The 17,536-nt window shown below is 37.7% G+C and overlaps 1 long non-coding RNA gene across 1 annotated transcript in view; it reads left to right on the forward strand.

Annotated features, from left to right (window-relative positions):
* Positions 1-7,329: 7,329 nt before the first annotated feature.
* Positions 7,330-17,536, forward strand: part of LOC141279636 (uncharacterized) — a 148,593-nt gene continuing 138,386 nt past the window's right edge. The window contains exons 1-2 of the long non-coding RNA XR_012334218.1: positions 7,330-7,557; positions 9,414-9,553. This is a non-coding gene — a long non-coding RNA (uncharacterized lncRNA). The remainder of the gene's footprint in view (positions 7,558-9,413; positions 9,554-17,536) is intronic.

A 17,536-nucleotide genomic window follows, 5' to 3' on the forward strand; every position in this document is an offset into this window, starting at 1 on the left:
CAACTAGGTGCTGGATAGTCATCGACGGGAAGACACTGGAACTCACCTAAAAAGATACCCCACATCCAAAGACAAAGGAGAAGACACAATGAGAAGGTAGAGGGGCGCAATCACAGTAAAATCAAATCCCATAACTGCTGGGTGGGTGACTCACAGACTGGAGAACACTTATACCACAGAAGTCCACCCACTGGAGGGAAGGTTGTGAGCCCTACGTCAGGCTTACCAACCTGAGGGTCTGGCAATGGGAGGAGGAATTCCTAGAGAATCAGACTTTGAAGGCTAGTGGGATTTGATTGCAGGACTTCGACAGGACTGGGGGAAACAGAGACTCCACTCTTGGAAGGCACATACAAAGTAGTGTGTACATCGGGACCCAGTGGAAGGAGCAGTGACCTGAGGGGAGACTGAACCAGACCTACCTGCTAGTGTTGGAGGGTCTCCTGCAGAGGCAGGGGCTGGCTGTGGCTCACTGTGGGGACAAGGACATTGGGAGCAGAAGTTCTGGGAAGTACTCCTTGGTGTGACCCTCCCAGAGTCCACCATTAGCCCCACCAAAGGCCCAGTTAGGCTCCAGTGTTGGGTTGCCTCAGGCCAAACAACCAACAGGGAGGGAACCCAGCCCTACCCATCAGCAGTCAAGCGGATTAAAGTTTTACTGACCTCTGCCCACCAGAGCAACAGTCAGCTCTACCCATCACCAGTCCCTCCCATCAGGAAACTTGCATAAGCCTCTTAGATAGCCTCATCCACCAGAGGGCAGACAGCAGAAGCAAGAAGAACTACAGTCCTGCAGCCTGTGGAACAAAAACCACATTCACAGAAAGATAGACAACATGAAAAGGCAGAGGGCTATGTACCAGATGAAGGAAAAAGATAAAACCCCAGAAAAACAACTAAATGAAGTGGAGATAGGCAACCTTCCAGAAAAAGAATTCAGAATAATGATAGTGAAGATGATCCAGGACCTCAGAAAAAGAATGGAGACAAAGATCGAGAAGATGCAAGAAAGGTTTAACAAAGACCTAGAAGAATTAAATAACAAACAAACAGAGATGAACAGTACAATAACTGAAATGAAAATTACAGTAGAAGGAATCAATAGCAGAATAACTGAGGTAGAAGAACGGATAAGTGACCTGGAAGACAGAATGGTGGAATTCACTGCTGTGGAACAGAAAAAAGAAAAAAAAAAAAAAGGGAAGAAATGAAGACAGCCTAAGAGACCTCTGGGACAACATTAAACACAACAACATTCGCATTATAGGGGTCCCAGAAGGAGAAGAGGGAGAGAAAGGACCCAAGAAAATATTTGAAGAGACTATAGTCAAAAACTTCCCTAACATGGGAAAGGAAATAGCCACCCAACTCCAAGAAGCACAGAGAATCCCATACAGGATAAACCCAAGGAGAAACACACCAAGACACATAGTAATCAAATAGGCAAAAATTAAAGACAAAGAAAAATTATTGAAAGCAGCAAGGGAAAAATGACAAATAACATACAAGGGAACTCCCATTAGGTTAACAGCTGATTTCTCAGCAGAAACTCTACAAGCCAGAAGGGACTGGCATGATATACTTAAAGTGATGAAAGGGAAGAACCAACAACCAAGATTACTGTACCCAGCAAGGATCCCATTCAGATTCAATGGAGAAATCAAAAGCTTTACAGACAAGCAAAAGCTAAGAGAATTCAGCACTACCAAACCAGCTCTACAACAAATGCTAAAGAAACTTCTCTAAGTGGGAAACACAAGAGAAGAAAAGGACCTACGAAAACAAACCCAAAACAATTAAGAAAATGGTAATAGGAACATACATATCGATAATTACCTTAAACATGAATGGATTAAATGCTCCAACCAAAAGGCACAGGCTTGCTGAATGGATACCGAAACAAGACCCATATATATGCTGTCTACAAGAGACCCACCTCAGACCTAGGGACACATACAGACTGAAAGTGAGGGGATGGAAAAAGACATTCCATGCAAATGGAAATCAAAAGAAAGCTGGAGAAGCAATACTCATATCAGACAAAATAGGCTTTAAAATAAAGAACGTTACAAGAGACAAGGAAGGACACTGCATAATGATCAAAGGATAAATCCAAGAAGAAGATATAACAATTATAAATACATATGCACCCAACATAGGAGCACCTCAATACATAAGGCAACTGCTAACAGCTATAAATGTGGAAATCGACAGTAACAATAATAGTGGAGGACTTTAACACCTCAATTACACCAATGGACAGATCATCCAAAATGAAAATAAATAAGGAAACAGAAGCTTTAAATGACACAATAGTCCAGATAGATTTAACTGATATTTATAGGACATTTCATCCAAAACAGCAGATTACACTTTCTTCTCAAGTGTGTACGGAACATTCTCCAGGATACATCACATCCTGGGTCACAAATCAAGCCTCAGTAAATTTAAGAAAATTGAAATCATATCAAGCATCTTTTCTGACCACAGCGCTCTGAGATTAGAAATGAATTACAGAGGAAAAAACGTAAAAAACACAAACATATTGAGGCTAAACAATATGTTACTAAATAACCAAGAGATCACTGAAGAAATCAAAGAGGAAATCAAAAAATACCTAGAGACAAATGACAATGAAAACACGACAATCCAAAACCTATGGGATGCAGCAAAAGCAGTTCTAAGAGGGAAGTTTATAGCTATACAATCCTACCTCAAGAAACAAGAAAAATCTCAAATAAACAATCTAACCTTATACCTAAAGGAACTAGAGAAAGAAGAACAAACAAAACCCAAAGTTAGCAGAAGGAAAGAAATCATAAAGATCAGAGCAGAAATAAATGAAATAGAAACAAGGAAAACAATTGCAAAGATCAATAAAACTAAAAGCTGGTCCTTTGAGAAGATCAACGAAATTGATAAATCATTAGTCAGACTCATCAAAAAAAGAGAGAGAGTACTCAAATGAATACAATTAGTAATGAAAAAGGAGAAGTTGCAACAGACACCGCAGAAATACAAAGCATCCTAAGAGACTACTACAAGCAACTCTATGCCAGTAAAATGGACAACCTGGAAGGAATGGACAAATTCTTAGAAAGGTATAACCTTCCAAGACTGAACCAGGAGGAAATAGGAAATATGAACAGACCAGTCACAAATAATGAAATTGAAACTGCGATTAAAAATCTTCCAACAAACAAAAGTCTAGGACCAGATGGTTTCACAGGTGAATTCTATCAAACATTTAGAGAAGAGCTAACACCCTTCCTTCTCAAACTCTTCCAAAGAATTGCAGAGGAATGAACACTCCCAAACTCATTCTATGAGGCCACCATCACCCTGCTACCAAACCAGACAAGGAATCTATGAGAAAAGAAAATTATAGACCAATATCACTGATGAATATAAATGCAAATATCCTCAAAAAAGATACAAGCAAACAGAATCCAAAAAACACATTAAAAGGATCATTCACCATGATTAGTGGGGTTTATACCAGGGATGCAAGGATTCTTCAATATATGCAAATCAATCAATGTGATACCCCATATTAACAAATTGAAGAAGAAAAACAACATAATCATCTAAATAGATGCAGAAAAAGCTTTTGACAAAATTCAACACTCATTTATGATAGAAACTCTCCAGAAAGCAGGCATAGAGGGAACCTACCTCAACATAAGAAAGGGCATATACGACAAACCCACAGCAAACATCATTCTCAATGGAGAAAAACTGAAAGAATATCCTCTAAGATAAGGAACAAGACAAGGATGTCCACTCTCACCACTATTATTCAACGTAGTTTTGGAAGTCCTAGCTACGGCAATCAGAGAAGGAAAAGAAATAAAAGGAATACAAATTGGAAAAGAAGAAGTAAAACTGTCACTGTTTGCAGATGGCATGGTACTATACATGGAGAATCCTAAAATGCCACCAGAAAGCTACTATATCTAATCAACGAATTTGGTAAAGTCTCAGGATACAAAATTAATGCACAGCAATCTCTTGCATTCCTATACACTAATGATGAAAAATCTGAAAGAGAAATTAAGGAAACACTCCCATTTACCATTGCAACAAAAAGAATAAAATACCTAGTAATAAACCTACCTAGGGAGGCAAAAGACCTGTATGCAGAAAACTATAAGATACTGATGAAAGAAATGAAAAATGATACCAACAGATGGAGAGATATACCATGTTCTTGAATTGGAAGAATCAATATTGTGAAAATGAGTATACTACCCAAAGCAATCTAAAGATTCAGTGCAATCCCTATCAAATTACCAATGGCATGTTTTACGGAACTAGAAAAAAATATTAAAATCTGTATGGAAACACAAAAGACCCCGAATAGCCAAAGCAGTCTTGAGGGAAGAAAACGGAGCTGGAGGAATCAGACTTCCTACTTCAGAGTATACTACAAAGCTACAGTAATCAAGACAATATGGTACTGGCAGAAAAACAGAAACATAGATCAATGGAACAAGATAGAAAGCCCAGAGATAAACTCACGCACCTATGGTCAACTAATCTATGACAAAGGAGGCAAGGATATACAGTGGAGAAAAGACAGTCTCTTCAATAAGTGGTGCTGGGAAAACTGGACAGCTACATGTAAAAGAATGAAATTAGAACACTCCCTAACACCATAAACAAAAATAAATCAAAATGGATTAGAGACCTAAATGTAATACTGGACACTATAAAACTCTTAGAGGAAAACATAGGAAGAAGACTCTTTGACATAAATCCCAGCAAGATCTTTTTTGATTCACCTCCTAGAGTAATGGAAATAAAAGCAAAAATCAACAAATGGGACCTAATGAAACTTCAAAGCTTTATCACAGCAAAGGAAACCATAAACAATACGAAAAGACAACCCTCAGAAGGGGAGGAAATATTTGCAGACGAATTAAGGGACAAAGGATTAATCTCCAAAATGTATAAACAGCTCATGCAGCTCAATATGAAAAAAACAACCCAATCCAAAAATGGGCAGAAGACCTAAATAGACATTTCTCCAAAGAAGACATACAGATGGCTAAGAAGCCCATGAAAAGCTGCTCAACATGACTAATTATTAGAGAAATGCAAATCAAAACTACAGTGAGGTATCACCTCACACCAATTAGAATGGGCATTGTCAGAAAATCAAGAACAACAAATGCTGGAGAGGGTGTGGAGAAAAGGGAGCCCTCTTGCACTGTTGGTGGAATGTAAATTGATACAGCCACTATGGAGAACAGAATGGAGGTTCCTTTAAAAACTAAAAATAGAATTATCATATGATCCAGCAATCCCACTACTGGGTATATACCCAGAGAAAACCATAATTCAAAAAGACACATGCACCCCAATGTTCACTGCAACACTATTTACAATAGCCAGGTCATGGAAGCCACCTAAATGCCCATCGACAGATGAATGGATAAAGAAGTTGTGGTATATATATACAATGGAATTTTACTCAGCCATAAAAGGAACAAGATTGGGTCATTTGTTGAGATGTGGATGGATCTAAAGACTGTCATACAGAGTGAAGTAAGTCAGAAAGAGAAAAACAAATACCGTATATTAATGCATATATGTGGAACGTAGAAAAGTGGTACAGATGAACCGGTTTGCAGGGCAGAAATTGAGACACAGATGTAGAGAGCAAACGTATGGACACCATGGGCGGAAAGCGACGGGGTGGTGGGGGTGGTGGTGTGATGAATTGGGTGATTGGGATTTACATGTATACACTGATGTGTATAAAATTGATGACTAATAAGAACCTGCTGTTTAAAAAAATAAAATTAAATTAAAAATAAAAAAAGAAGTAGAGGAATTGATGATGATGTGAGAATTTTTATCGTAAGCAAAGAGCAGTGTGCATTTTGCCATTTATTTGTTTATTTTTAACATCTTTATTGGAGTATAATTGCTTTACAATGGTGTGTTAGTTTCTGCTGTATAACAAAGTGAATCAGCTATACATATACATACATCCCCTTATCCCCTCCCTCTTGCGTCTCCCTCCCACCCTCCCTATCCCACCCCTCTAGGTGGTCACAAAGCACCGAGGTGATCTCCCTGTGCTATGCGGCTGCTTCCCACTAGCTATCTATTTTACATTTGGTAGTGCATATATGTCCATGCCACTCTCTCACTTTGTGCCAGCTTACCCTTCCCTCTCCCTGTGTCCTCAAATCCATTCTCTACCTCTGCATCTTTATTCCTGTCCTGCCCCTAGGTTCATCAGAACAATTTTTTTTTTTAGATTCCATATATATGTGTTAGCATACAGTATTTATTTTTCTCCTTCTGACTTACTTCACTCTGTATGACAGACTCTAGGTCCATCCACCTCACTAGAAATAACTGAGTTTTGTTTCTTTTTATGGCTGAGTAATATTCCATTGTATATATGTGCCACATCTTCTTTATCCATTCATCTGTGGGTGGACACTTAGGTTGCTTCCATGTCCTGGTATTGTAAATAGAGCTGCAATGAACAGTGTGGTACATGACTCTTTGAATTATGGTTTTGTCAGGATATATGCCCAGTAGTGGGATTGCTGGGTCGTGTGGTGGTTCTATTTTTAGTTTCTTAAGGATCCTCCATACTGTTCTCCATAGTGGCTGTATCAGTTTACATTCCCACCAGCAGTGCAAGAGGTTTCCTTTTCTCCACACCCTCCCCAGCATTTATTGTTTGTAGATTTTCTGATGATGGATTTTGCCATTTACTGAGTTGGGGAGGATTATAGGAGGAACAGTATTACCAGGGTGATCAGGTGCTCAGATTTGGATATATTCCTTTTGAAATGCCTTCTAGAAATCCTAAGTGATGGAGACATCAAGTAGGAAGTTGTACATGTAAATCTGGAGGTCAGAGGAGAATTCCAGATATATAAATCTGTAGATATTTATCTGGGGTCATCAATTTATAGATGATATGTAAAGCCTTGAGACTAGATGAGATTGAAGGTGTGAATGTAGATAGAGGAAAGAAGTCCCAGGAGTGATTCCTGGGATACTGTATCATTTAGAGATTGAAAGGTAAGGAATCTTCTCAGGGGAGAAACCAAGAAGTGGTAGCCATGAAGGGAGGAGATGAATCCAGAGAGTGTGACATCCTGGAGGCAAATAAGAAAATATCTCAGCGGACAGGAGAGTCTAGCTGTGTTAAGAACTATTGACATCCTAATTAGGATAAGGACTAAATATTAACTCAGGGATTTGTAACTTGTAGGTCACCGATAATCTTATAGTTTTTAAACTTTCATATGTGGTAGGGGTAAAATATAAAAATGGGATGAGATAAATTGAAGAAAGTGAGTATAGACAATTTCTTTTTTAGGTTTTACTGCTAAAAGGAGAGAAATTCGGTGATAATAAAAGTGAAGTGGGAATTTCTGGCTCCCACTTGGGATGCAGAATACTGGAAAGAGACCATTCTTACTCTCACCACAACAAAAAGGCAGTTAATTGTTGAATTCACAACTTTTCTTGAACTATCAGAGAGCTTACGTCTCAGGACAAACAAACAATTTAAAATATAAGGTAAGACTGGTGTTTCTAAATAGAAATGGAATGCAACAAGCACTTGCTTTCCTGTAGCAGATATTGGATTTCATTCAACTGTGCAAGAAAGTTTTAGCTAAAAAGTTTAATAAATTCTAAAGGGTGAATGTTGGCTAGCATGAGAGTATGGAAACTGTGAGAACCATAGACATAAGGGTTGTTCAGAAACACTTGCATCCTCTTCTCCATGGGTACTCATGAGAAAGACTGAGGGGCAAGGCTTTCTTGCAGTGCAGGCCCTCTGGAGAGGAACAGCAGCATTGCAGGAAGATGTAATGCCCTTCTTTCCTATTTTTCCTACTGATCAAAAATCTCCAGCTTCTGTGAGAAGGGTACCAAACTCTATTGCCTTCAGGCCACAGTTAAAAACCCATTGCAGCTGGAAAAAGGGAACAACAACAACAACAAAATATTCTATCCCTTAGTGGGGCAAGAAAATGCCCTGGGCCCAGATCATTAGAAATCTCCTGCTACTGGTTGGAGGGGTGGGGATAGTAAGAAGTCTCCACCTCTGAGACCCAGTGACACAGCATCTGTCAAAGACCGAAGCTAAACCAGAACAACAGAAAACATCTCCCTGTTTCCACCACCTGGCTACCAAGCACTGAGTAACAAGTATTAGTGGTCTACAGCTGGGAGAGGGGTATAAGCATGTGAAGAGACCCTCTCTGAAGTGCAAGTGCAAATAAAAGACCTGGAGCTGTGGGTAGAACAAACACTGAGGAAAACCCTCTGATGAATCAACTCCTACCCTAAGCGTAAGATAACACTAAAGGAATTTGAAGCCTGTCATGCACTAGGAATAACCACAGCACAATAAATCCCCAAAGCAACTCAATTCTTGACTAGGTTGACTCACAGCATGCTAGAGACCTAGCAAAGGAAACAGTGTGGCCATTTGCAGGAATACATACTATTTATCCAACCCTGTACACAAGAGATGTTTGGCTTAGTCTACAAAAGATGTTTGGCTTTCAAACAAAACAACACACCAAAAGCAAAAAGCAAAAACCAAAATAACAGACAATCAGGAGGTGAAGTTAACAAAACCAGACTCAAGTTATGCCCAATTGTTGAAACTATCAGTTAGGGAATTTAAAATATTTATGATTAATACTATAAAGGCAAGAGTGGGAAAGGTGAACAGCATGAATGAACAGATGGAGAATTACAACCCAGAGACAGAAATCATAAAAAAATCAAATGGAAGTGCTAGAAAATTTTCAAAAAACATGGTAACAGGAAAGAAGAATGTCTTTGATGGGCTCATCCATAGATTTGATAAAACTAAGGAAATAAACAGCAAACTTGAAGATAGTTCAATAGAAATTACCCAAACTAAAACACAAAAAGAAAAAAGAGTAAAACAAAGGAACAAGAGGCTTCAAGAGCTGTGGGACAGTATCAAAAGGTCTGATATGCATATAATTAGAATCCATAAAGAAAAAGAGAAAGTGTACAGGACAGAAGAAACATTAAAGATAAAATGACCAAGACTTTTCCAAAATTAATGAAAGACACAAAAATTATAGATCCAGGGGGCTCAGAAAACACCCAGCTAAATAGTACTCTTCCCTGAAAACATTCCTAGGCAATTTTCATTCAAACTGCTGAAAATCAAAGAGAAAGAGAAAGTACTCAGAGAAAAAAGAAACATTTATACAGAAGAGCAAAGAAAAGAATTACTATAGAATTATCTTTTAAAAACTATGGAATCTAGATGACGATTGACATCTTTAACATGCTAAATTAAAAACAAACTTTCAACCAGCAATTTGAAACCTAGGGAAAATATATTTCAAAAATTAAGGAAAAATAAACACTTTTTTTTTCAGATGAGCAAAATATGAGAAAATTCATTGTAGCAGACTACAAGAAATGTTCAAGAAAGGACTTCAGGCAGAGGAATGTAATATCATACAGAAACCTGGATTTACACGAAGGAATGAAGAGTATAAGAAATGGCATATTTGAGGTAAATGTAAATTTTTCTTCGTTTTAATTGTTCTCTACACAAAAAGAGGACTATCAATGTGTTGTGTATTTATATCACAAAACTAAAATGTGTGACAATTTAGGATTTTGGAGTATAATGTTCTAAGGTCTTTACACAATACGTGAAACAGTGTACCATTCAAAGATAGACTCTTTTACATTAAAGATATATATTGTAAACCCTAGGGCAGCAGTCCCCAACCTTTTTGGCACCAGCGATTGGTTTCATGGAAGACAATTTTTCCACGGATGGAGCAGGGGGATGGTTCAGGTGGTAATGTGAGTGATGGGGAGTGGCAGATGAAGCTTCGCTTGCTTGTCCGCTGCTCACCTCCTGCTGTGCGGCCCAGTTCTTAGGCCATGGACTGCTACCGCTACCAGTCCATGGCCTGGGGGTTGGGTACTCCTGCCCTAGCACAACCAGCAAAAAACTACAAACAATAAGCTGATAGTGGAGACAAAATAGAAAATAAAAATGCCTAACCTAAAAGGTAGCAGAAAAAAATAGTTTTCCTGTTATTCCTTCATGCCTTTTTGTAATCTATTCCAAACAGGAAAGAGTATTGTTTTTAATTTACCATTTTAATAGTTCTTAAGTGTACAGTTCACTAAAGCAACACTCCAGAATGTTTTTTGTTTGTTTGTTTGTTTTTTTGCGGTACGCGGGCCTCTCACTGTTGTGGCCTCTCCCGTTGCGGAGCACAGGCTCCGGACGCGCAGGCTCAGCGGCCATGGCTCACGGGCCCAGCGGCTCTGCGGCATGTGGGATCTTCCCGGACCGGGGCACGAACCCGTGTCCCCTGCATCGGCAGGCGGGCTCTCAACCACTGCGCCACCAGGGAAGCCCCCAGAACGTTTTTTTATCTTGAAAAACTGAAATTCTATACCCATTAAACTACCACTCCTCATTCCCTTCTCCTCCAGCCCCTGGCACCCACCATGCCATTGTCTGTCTCTATGAATTTGACTTCTCTGGGTACCTCATGTAAGTGAAATCGTACAATGTTTGTCTTTTTATGACTGGCTTATTTCACTTAGCATGAGGTCCTCAAGGTTCTTCCATGTTGTAACATGGGGAATGAAGGATTTCCTTCCTTTTAAAGGCTGAATAATATTCCATTGTATGTATATACCACGTTTTGTTTATTTACTCATTTGTTGATGGGCACTTGGGTTCCTTCCACCAACATGGGTGCATAAATATCTCTTTGAGACCCTGATTTGGATTCTGTAGGGTATATACCCAGAAGTGCTGGATTATATGATAATTCATATAATTTTTTTTGAGGAACCTCCATACTGTTTCCCACAGCAGCTGTACCATCTTACATTCTCACCAACAGTGCACAAGGGTTCTAATTTCTTCACGTCCTCGCCAGTGCTTATTTTGTTGTTTTTTTTTAAATAGCCAAATAACAGGTGTGATGTGGTAGCTCATTGTGGTTTCGATTTACTTTTCCTTAATGATTAGTGATGCTGTGTGTCCTTTCATGTGCTTACTGACCATTTGTTTATCTTTTTTGGAGAAATGTCTATTCAAGTCCTTTGCCCATTTTTAATAGACTTGTTTGTTTTTTGTTGTTGAATTGTAAGAATTCTTTACATATTCTGGATATTAACTCCTTATCAGATATATGATTTGCAAATATATTCTTCCATTCTGTGGGTTGCCTTTCACTCTGTTGATTGTATCCTTTGATGTAACCATGACTTTTTGAATTCAAAATAGCTTATTTTTATCCCAACTAAACTTCATGGCTTTGCATGTTTTCATCCCTGCCTAGAATGCCCCCCTACCTTCCTCTGTTTGGATAACTCCAGTGCACCCTCAAAGAGAGTATATTTTAATAAGCATGTAAGCCTTGTCCATTCTATACTTTTAAACTGCATTCTGCGTTCCAGGTTCTCCGTTTGTGACTGTTCAGCAACATCTTAAACTGTTGTATTTGCTCTGACTACACTTTATTGTGTTGACCTCTTTTGTTTCCTCTTAGTACCAAACTCCTCCCTGAATCAGAGCCTTCACATTTGATGTTCTTTCTATTAGGAGTGCTCTTTCTCAACCTCTTTATCTGCCAAATTCTCATCACCCTTCAAGTTTAAATTTACATGTTAATTTCCTCAGGGAAGTTTTCCTTCACCCTAGAGACTTAAATCAAGTTAAAGTGTTAAATAGTTCCTCACGACTCTATAATTGTCCTTCAAAACATTTATTAAAATTGTAATTATTTATTATTTTAGGGTCTCTTGAGAATGACATCTGCCTAATTCTGACCATTCTAATTATTTATTTTTTTCTTAATCTTAATTTTTTTGAGTTCTTTTTGATGTGGACCATTTTTAAAGTCTTTATTGAATATGTTACAATATTGCTTCTGTCTTTTGTTTTGGTTTTTTGGCCCTGAGGCATGTGGGATCTTAGCTCCCCAACCAGGGATCGAACCCTCATCCCCTGCATTGGAAAGTGAAGTCTTAACCACTGAACTGCTAGGAAAGTCCCCCTTAATCTTAATTTTTAATCTTAATAAAAGTAAGGATCTTGTCTCTCTTGTTTATCACTTATATCCCAGTGCCTTGCACAGTGCCTGACATAGAGTAGGAGACCAGTTTATAGAATAAATGAATGAAGTACAAAGACGTAAAGAAAAGAAGCATTTTGCTTAAGATGTAGGGGAAACAGCAGTTGAAAAGCACTGATATAATTATGAAAAAAAAGCAGCATATAGTATAAGTGTTTGCTAGATAGGAATTTAGAAAGCAGTCTATTATTTACAAAGGAGGAAACTGAGCCAATTAAGTCATTGCTTGTGACTTAATTCTGTTGTCACACATCTAATAAGTAACAGAATGAAGCAGGCTGAGATTCCATCATTATAAGTACTGTGCTCTTTACAATACACGATTCAGCTTTTATAGCTCCCCAAAATGCTAAATGGTAATGAAGTAAATGGACTTGTATTAAGTCGATCATTTGCACAGGAGTATGGACAAGGTCATCCTGAAATGGACCCCAAGTCAATTTAGCTAGGTGTTCTAGAAGTTCTAGTAGCTTCTGATGTCAATTTTAAAGGTGAGTTCTGTGTGAGTCCTCTTCCTCTAATGGCTTTCTAACTCATAACTTTATCCATAAATTTTGCATCACTTTATATTTGCTGCCAGGCTGCTCTCTGCATCAACGGGTTTTTAATATGTATTATCTACTTAGTAAATATGTGCTTCCTTTAATTGTTTCTAATTTGCACTGCTCAGGGAAGAAAGGTTTAGAGAAGCAATCTGGGAGTGTGGAATGAGCATAGGTCTTGCATCTTGGGTTTGAATTCTGACTCTGCCCTCCAAACCTTAGTTCTCTCATCTCTGAAATACAGGGGTAATAATACCTACATCCTAACATAGGTGAAATGAATTAATGTATGTAAAGGCATGACAAATAGAAAAGTAATCATTTAATATTAGTTTCATTCTCAGCCTAGTCTTTATAGATTTGGTGAACTAATCATTTCACTAATGTATCTGTTATGATTCTAGATTTTGATAATGAATCTTTCAACTCAACCTTTACAAATGGCAGAGTCTGAAATTCTTGAGTTCCTGTCTTCACAATGGCACCTGCCTTTATATTTCTGACCATCATAATTGTTATTTTTTGGTCTTCTCTACTTCTGATGTACCCTTATAATATCTTAATCAATATTCCAGGTGTGGGCCACCAAAGTTTAATAGAAGGTAGGTTAAAGTTTCTCAGTGTATACCTGTTGATGATTGATTGTTATAAATATTAAGAAAGAACTTTTCATAAAATTGATAAACTAGGAATTCATCCATTTTTTTCTTAGGTATTTACTGATCATCTCTTTTGTACATAAATTATAGTCGCCCAATTTAGCAAATATAAATACAGGATGCCCAGTTAACTAGCTGTCTTGTATTTTATTTGGCAACCCTACCATAGATATGAGATAGTCTCGGTATAAGAATAAAAGATTAAGATCTGGTTTCTCTCTAAGGAATTTTTTTTTTTTAAGTTAAGGATATAGGCATGGACTTAGATAGGTAACCAGGTGATACATGGAAAGAAAGGGTTGCAAGTGGATGGTATATAAGTTCCTAGGGCTGCCATAACAAGGGACTCCAAAATTGATGGCTTGATATTACAGAAATTTATTTTCTTACAGTTCTGGAGGCTAGAAGTCTGAATTCAGAGTGTTAGCATGTTTGTTCTTTCTGAGCGACTCTGAGGGAGAGTCAGTTCCGTGCCTCTCTCTTCTAGCTTCTGGTGATTGCCAGCAATCCTTGACACTCCTTGGTTTGCAGATGCATCACTCCATTTTCTGCCTCAGTCTATACATGGTATTCTCCCTGTATATCTCTTTTCCTCTCCTTATAAGGACACCGATACTATTGGATGAGGGACCACTTAATTACCTCATTTTAACTTGATTACATCTGCAAAGACCCTATTTCAAAATAAGGTCATGTTAAAAAGCACCAGAAGTTAGGATTTCAACATATCTTTTTGGAGGACACAATTCAACCCAAACAGACGGTGTGGATATTGAATGCCATAGAGTTCAGAAAACGAATTATCTGTTTTGGATGGAATGATGAAAAAGGCCCACAGTAGTGTCAAGAATTAATTGAGCTTGACTTTGAAGGGTGGGGAGACCTTGTTGGAGAGGAGGAAAAGGGCTGGAAGTGGATGATGAATAAGAGAATAGTGAAGGGACTCATCTTCAAGGAAAGGAAGATATTTGCTGTAATTTACTAAGGATAATCACAATCATGCTGCAAGCTCTGAGAAAAGCAACAATAATTAAACTTCCTCAGCTCAGAGAAGCAACAGTGTCTTTACAAGACAGATTTTGCTGGTGTCCAAGTTTCCTTTCATGTCTAAAATTCAAATTGCTCAGTGTTAATTAGGTTTTGGCACCAACCCCAGAGATACTAGAGGGACAAGCCTGGGAAACTACTATAGGCAACCTTTGTATCCCTGAAGAAGGCACTAAGCCAGTTATACTGGAACCAACTTGGAGATTATATTTTAAATAAAATATTTATGTAAAATAAGGTGTAAACTGTAAGCAATCAATACATTCTCACTGTAGTTAGAATGCTATTTACTCAATAAATGGTCAATCTTTCTGACTTTTTAGGAGTTATCTGTATAGCAAAGTTGGTCTGGATGAAACAAAGACCAGAACAAAGGCTTTATGAGCTTTATTGATTGTATGAGAAGCCAGTGTAGAAGCATGCTAAGCCGGTTCTGTGTTTTTGTGAATGTGTACCGTATCATGGCACACCATAGAATGTACCATATTTCTATATAGACTGAAGGTTTTAGACCTGGATTTCCAAATTCTTGAAGGAAACAGGTGAAAATCAAGTTAAATAGCAATTCACAGAAGAAATAGAAGATTAAAGGGACAAGCCAGAAGAAATGCAGGCAGTGGGCTATTTACTCTTTTTCTGTTCCTTTGATGGGGACTTTTCTGGATATGTGTATAATTTCTCACATTTTCCCTGCTATAATTAGTCAATTAAGTTTATGTGAAGCTCTTTTTTTTTTTTTTAAAAATGTCAGTTACCTTAGAACTTAGTAAATTACTGAAATGCTACAGGGCTAGGGTTTTCTTTTGGTTTTGTTTCAAAAATTCATTTGAAAAGAAAGGGGAAATCTAATAATTGGGATGAGCTCTTGCTTATTCGTTTTTAAGTTACCTTTTCCCCTTGTTGCTGCCCTTTTTAGTCACTAAAGAAGGAAGTGCAAATACAGGGATGGACAGTGAAAGGAACCTCTTGAATCACTGTGTTACTTACAGTTCTGTGATATTTGCTGCCAACAGAGATTTGGGTTTGTAAGGCTAATAACCACAGATCTACGTATGTTACGTTGTCAGTTGTTCAGATAAACTACCACAAGGCTGGGGTCTTGGAGACTGAAACGGTCAGATGTACTCAGTGAGAAAATAAGGATGTGCCTGCTTTCCCTTCAATATATCATTGTTTACAAAATTAATTTTTAATAAAAGTGAACATAAATATTTTATTCAATTTATATTGTTGAATCTATGTAGAGCTTAGTGCAAGAGTTAATCAATCAATCAATCAATTATGATTAACAAGAAACCTAGATCCAGTTGCATACCTCATCCATAATCTGCAATTTATATCAGAAAAGCTTCTGCTGTCTTGGTTCTTTCCAGGCATTGGTAAATCTGACTCAGCAGAACTCCAGGAACTCTGTGATCCCCTGCACTTTGGCTGCTGACAAAGCCCCTGGAGCCTTTCTTCTGCCAGACACCTTTATTTAAATAATCCTCATTCTGGAAAGAATGTTTTCCATGCTTACCACTTATCAAGTGAAAGGCAGCATTTGTCTTTCTAACTTTTAAGGATCTCCCCAGGTTCCTTTCTTAATTCCAACGTTACTAGCTTGTGTTAAAATTCTACATCCCCAGGTTATTTGTGATAGATATGCACATAGCTGGGGTCCTTATCTGCACAAAAAGGAATAGCAGCTCAGGATTAAAAAAAATCCTCCTTTCCCCTATGGGACTAAAAAAATCTTTTTTATTTTAGAACATCTTAAAAACATATAAAGGAGAAGGGAAAACAACCCAGAGTATCACCACTTAAAGGCAACTGTTATCAGTATTTTAGTTTATGTTCTTCCAGTCTTGCTGCTTCCTGCATATTTTATTTTGTAAACTAGTTGCATTTGTATTCTCTCTAAAATAGTGTGTGTGTGATTTTTTTTTAAGCTAAAGCTTTTCATCAGAGGTGGTATAGCAAGGTCATGAATGCAAGAATGTGAAGACAGAGTGTGAGAGTTCCAATTCTTATTCCTCTGTTTTTGCAAACTCAAGGAAGTGATTCAGCGTCTTCAAATCTTAGTTCCCTCATCCATAAAATAATCTTGGGATAAACATCTTTGTGTGAAAAGGTTTTTCTGTAGTTCAGTATATTTTCTGAATTATCTCAATTCCAAAAAGTAGTATGACTGGGTCAAGCAGGGTGAACATACTGTAAAAATTTCTTTCCAAAGGTGTTGTAGCTGTTGAAGTTTCCATCAGCATGGTATAAACCGGGAGGGATAATCATAAATCATGGTTTTAAGCCTCTCTAACCTTTAGGATGGTTTGTTGTGTCACCGTAGAAAACCAATACAGTGAATTAATACAGAGGAAACACAAGCTCTTTGGTTTGAAATACTCCTTCTTTAAAAATTAGCAGCCATTAAACATTGGAGCTGTCACGGATAGCTTTTTTCAAAGTGGAAATACAGTCATAGTATTGAAATACATTCCAAATTAACTGATGAGAATGGAGAGGTGAGAAGCAATTAAGAAATGAACAGGATGTAAAATTTAACATGGGGTTGGTGGTAGAGAGAATTAAAAGAGACCTGGTAAAATGGCCATTAAGAATCAGTTTGGTACAGTATGCAAGTCAAGGGTTGAGGTGACTTGGGGATTTGTGGAGTCTAAAAGATAGGGTGTTTTGAAAGGACAAATTAAGGGTTAATTGACTTTTTGCCTTGAATGTCTATTCCCCTATAGATGGATGGATCTTTGTTTGTGTCTCATATGGTATGGGGGGGCCAATATCGGAGGGCAGTGTTGATATATTTCACATACATTGATTTTGTATTTGGGTAATTTAGTACCATAATGTCTATGTATTTCTGTGCTAATGGTGTTTTTAAAAAGTATTATCTTTGTGAGCTTTGGGATGGGTACTAACTCCAGATTTCATTTTGTTATTTAAGTTGCAAATACATATAAGTAATTGGAATTTAAGATTATACACTAGAGCTACATAGGATGTAGCAGAATTTAATTGACTTAAAATACACTAAATGACAATACGAAGAACATTCATTTTATTTAGTATTTTATAGTCACTGTTTATCTTTTTGGTAGCCCCCTAACTATACTGAGTTTATGAATATTTCTGAGGAAGGTGG

Source organism: Tursiops truncatus, chromosome 10 (assembly GCF_011762595.2).
Source record: "Tursiops truncatus isolate mTurTru1 chromosome 10, mTurTru1.mat.Y, whole genome shotgun sequence".
Classification (NCBI taxonomy): Eukaryota; Metazoa; Chordata; class Mammalia; order Artiodactyla; family Delphinidae; genus Tursiops; species Tursiops truncatus.